Source organism: Bison bison, unplaced genomic scaffold (genome assembly GCF_000754665.1).
Source record: "Bison bison bison isolate TAMUID 2011002044 unplaced genomic scaffold, Bison_UMD1.0 scf7180017864371, whole genome shotgun sequence".
Taxonomy (NCBI): domain Eukaryota; kingdom Metazoa; phylum Chordata; class Mammalia; order Artiodactyla; family Bovidae; genus Bison; species Bison bison.
In genome coordinates, this window is record NW_011494943.1 from 6,906,357 (window position 1) to 6,911,094 (window position 4,738).

A 4,738-nucleotide genomic window follows, 5' to 3' on the forward strand; every position below is an offset into this window, starting at 1 on the left:
CCGCAACCCTTCCAGCCTCCGTCCCCTGCCCCCCATCCTCACCCTCGGTCCCCACTCCATCACTAGGCCAACAGTTTCAAAGCCGGTCCTCTCCAGCATCTTTCTTGTCCATCTCCCGGCATTCTGGGGCATTCTGGGCATCCGCTCCTTTGGTTCCCCTTTTTCTGACCTGTCTCATCGGGCTCCGCGGCCTGGTGAGAGCGAGGGGTCCCTTCTGAGTCCCACCATTCCTTTCTGGCCACTTGCCTTCCCTGAGAATCCTCTTAGAGTCATCCATTTCAACAGATATGTTTAGGGACTAGGATTTATCAACACGGTGTCAGGGCCGGGGGGCCGAGGAGGCTTAAGGCACAGGGTCTGCTATTTAAGAGCAGTTAGCTAGAGAGACAAAAAAGGAACAGATTAGCCATGGTTCAGCCCAATGAGACCAGGATAGAGGCAAATTAATAATAATAAATAGTGACAACCTCTTACACAACAGAAAACCTACCTCTGAAGTAGGTATTATACCCACTTTACCCTAGGGAAAACTGAGGCTCAAAGCAGTTAAGCTGCCCAAAGTCACACAACTGGTAAGGAACAAAGCCAAAAAAGTAAATCCAGCTCTGGCTCCAAAAGACGCCGCATTTTTTCAACAATATCGCCTTGCAGGTTATGTCTGGAAGCTTCTAGAAATCCTAGCTGCTTCAAAAGGAGGTGACATTTAGCTTGAATTGGAGTTCCAAGGGTAAAAAATGTGGGGTGCGCTGTCTAGGCATAAAGGCAGGGTAGGACAGGGGTGGGGTAGCAAGGAGGGGGGCAAGGGTGTCCCCACAGCACTGAATGAGCAGACTGGACGGGAGAGCTCTGTGTTTGCTCCTGAGGTGGGTTTTCCCTACCCTGGATGAAATCTTGGACAGGCTCCATGGCTTTTATAATCACTTCAAGATAACAAATGAATAGTACCTTTATTTGGCATTAAAAAAAAAAAATCCAGTCCATTCTACAAATCACCCATTCCCAGTCCAGGCCAGTGTGACATTTAAAAGCTGCTGCGTCGCAGTGAAGATGGGGAGCGTTTGTATTTTCTTATAAAGTTAATTCTAGGGATTTCCCTGGTAGTCCAGTGGTTAAGACTCCGTGTTTCAAATGCAGGGGCACAGCTTCGATCCCTGGTGTGGCCAAAAAATAAAAAAATAAAGTTAAATATACAATTACTGTATAACTCAATAATCCCATTTTTAGAATTTACTCAGGAGAAATGAAGACATAGATCCACACAAAAGGCTGAGTAATTCATGTAACAGTTTCATTCATAATCACCAAAACCTGGAAACAAACCAAATGCCCATCACCTGTGGTTCATCGATACAATGGACGAGTACTCAGCAATTGTTTAGCCACTCCGTTGTGTCCGACTCTGTGGCCCCATGGACTACAGCCTCCTAGGATCCTCTGTCCACGGGATTTCCCAGGCAAAAATACTGGAGTGGGTTGTCATTTCCTTCTCCAGGGGATCTTCCTGACCCAGGGATCAAACCTGCCAATCCTGGATTGGCAGGCGGATTCTTTACCACTGAGACACCTGGGGAGCCCATACTCAGTAATAAAAAGGAACAAATTACTGGTACAGGCAGCAACAATGTGGATGGATCTCAGAAGTGCTGGGTCAGATACAGAAGACAACGTACTGCGTTACATCGTTTATATGACGTTCTGGCAAAGACAAAATACAGGAACAGAAAACAAGCCAGTGATTGCCATGGGCTGGGAGCAGGATGAGGGCACTGACTGTGAAAGCATGTTTTGTTTCGATGTGGGGGTGGTTCTGTGATTGTGTATGTTTGTCAAAATTCACGTGACTCTGCACCTAGAAGGGATGACTTTTACTGTGACTTGTAGCTCAATTTAATTAAAAATAAATAAAACAAGAGCAGGTACTAATTGACCATTCAAAGGGAGGAATCGTTTTTTGCTTTTATTTCTTGATCACGCACCATATGGGATCTTAGTTCCCCGACCACGGACTGAACTTGCACCCCCTGTGTTGGAAGCGTGGAGTCTTAACCACTGGACCCTCAGGGAAGTCCCCCAAGAGAGTATTTGTGAGCCCTCTGGTCTTGCCCATTGTTCAGAGCCATTTCTGTGGTTTGCAACCAGGAACTCCAGGTGGCACTGAGATATTTCTGGTCACCCATGGACACTTGGACAGATTGGCCAAAATGAGTTTAATCAAGGGGTGATTTATAAGGAGAAGGGAAACCAACAAGCGTCAGTGAGGCACTCTGGGGCTAGAAGCGGTAGAGAGCCTCAGCTATCCTCAAGCCTAAGGTGGTGAGGGGTGGAATGGTTGCTAGAACACAGAGAAAGAGAGCCCAGCCATAGGAGAGGGCCAAGAGGAGCAGTGGGCTCCCACGATCTGGGAGGGATGGAGCTGTGAGATAGATACCCACCTTCACTTGTCTCCTGCCCCCAACTTCCTGCTTCCCTCAGTGGACCAACAGAAAGCAAGGGGGATAAAGGGAGTCCACAAGACTTGATGGATTCCACAAGACTCTTGTGCAGCCCACAAGAGCTTCGGCCATTCAGGCATGGAGTGGATGGAGCAGATCGATAGAGATCTTAAAGGGCAAAAGGAACGTGTCCAATATGCAGGTAGTGGGAGAGAGTGGAAGCAAGGCCCAGAAGTGGACAGAGCCTTGCTCATCCAGAGAACAGAAAGAGAAACTGGGATAAAGTGGAGAAGTCGATAAGAGATAAAGCTTGAGAGGTGGGGCAGGGCCAGGCCATAGGGGGCTGCTCACATCCCGTTAAGGAGATTTTATCTTATTCTATGGGCTTCCCAGGTCATGCTAGTGGTAAAGACGGCACCTCCCAATGCAGGGCATGGAAGAAACGCAGGTTCAATCCCTGGGTCAGGAAGATCCCCTGGATGAGAACATGGCAACCCACTCCAGTATTCTTGTCTGGAGAATCCCATGGACAGAGGAGCCTGGTGGGCTACAGTCCTTAGGGTTGCAAAGAGTCAGACACGACTTAACGACTAAACAGCAACACCTCTGCTGCTGGCACCTTTGCCAGGACCCCCACCACCTCCCATCCCACAGCCTCCACTCCCACCCCCTCTAATCTATTCTCTGCACGAGAGCCCAAGGAAATGTACAACACCGCTTAAGATGCTCCCCCACTGAAAACACCTCGGGGCCCATGGTTAGGGTCAGTTTTCTCTGGGCCCCACTGTGACCTCCAAGGACCTGCACCATCCTGAGTCTGTCCTCCCTCCCGGGAGCCCCGAGGTTCCTCTCACGCTGGTCTGCCTTTATTTCCTCAAAGCCTCCAAGCTCTTTCTTCCTGAGATCTATGTACAAGTTGTTCCTTTTGACTGAGACATCCTTCTGCCCACTCTTCATGTCGCTGCCCTTCTCATGCTTCAGGGTCCCGTCTCCTTTCCCAGGGGCTTTGCTGGTGGCCCAGTGATCAAGACTCTGTGCTTCCACTGCAGGTGGCATGGGTTTGACCCCTGATCAGGATCCTCACAGGCTGCACAGCTCAAACCCCACTGCCAAAGGAAACTCTTCCTGAGCGACTCCTCATCCCCAGATGTTGCTATTTCACCCTCAGTGTGCTTCCTAAAACTTTCACCACCATCTTCAGTGTTTTTGCCTTTTTGATTGATTTATGTCTCCTACTGAAATGCAAACTCCATGAGGGCGGGGGCCAGCTCTATCTCGTTCTTTGTATTCCCAGCATCCAGCACAGGCCTAGCACACAGAGAACCAAGTGAAGAAAACTCCTAGGTGATCACAGAAGATGGAGCCACTTTGGTAATCCACTTCAATCAATAGGAAAGGTACATTTTCACCAACTGCTTCTCAGATTCAGTTTTTAGTTCCTTTGAGAGCATTTCAGGGCTTGCCAGCTGGCATTAGTGGTAAAGAACCTGCCTGCCATTGCAGGAGATGTTAAGAGACAGGCGTTCAATTCCTGGGTGGGGAAAAATCCCCTGGAGGAGGGCATGGCAACTCACTCCAGTATCCTTGCCTGGAGAATCCCATGGACACAGGAGCCTCATGGGCTACAGTCCATAGGGTCACAAAGAATTGGACATGACTGAAGCGACTTAGTATGCACACACAAGTCTTTGAAGTGGTGCAAGTGTTCTGGAGTGGAGATGGATAAAGAAGGAGGGTCAAGGAATATGATTCTGCCACTGTCTTTGTTTTATTTCAGCCATGCCGGGTCTTAGATCTTCAATCTTCATTATGGCTGTGGGATCTAGTTCCCTGTCCATGGTTCAAACCCAGGCCCCCTGCATTGGGAGCTCGAGTCTTAGCCACTGGACTGCAAGGGAAGTCCCCTGCCACTGGCTTTAGAGCACTCATTTGTTCCTTCATCAGGCATCTGCTATGTGCCAGCTGGAGTCCTTGCCCTCAAGGAGCTCTCAGTCTGCTGGGAGGTAAATGGATTCCATGCAGGGGGCCCAGTGCTGGGATGGGAGCCCAGACAGCCAGTTCTCTCAGGCCCACGTCTCAGGCCTTGACTGCAGGCCTGAACTGACCCCTTGACCCCCCACCAGGAAGGTAAGGCCCTGGACTGTCTCCCCAGCCTCCATCAGGGGCCCTGCCAGAAGAGGGGTAGTGATGGGCAAAGAGTGGATTCTCAGGTAAAAACGTTACAGTAGGGACTTCCCTGATGGTCCAGTGGCTAAGACTCTGTGCTCCCAATGCAGGGATCCCAGGTTCAATCCCTGGTCAGGGAA

At 49.7% G+C, this 4,738-nt stretch overlaps 1 non-coding gene across 1 annotated transcript; it reads left to right on the forward strand.

Annotated features, from left to right (window-relative positions):
• The first annotated feature begins 4,665 nt into the window (after window positions 1-4,665).
• TRNAG-CCC lies at window positions 4,666-4,738 on the forward strand. Its single transcript has one exon. It is a non-coding gene; the product is annotated as a tRNA-Gly (tRNA).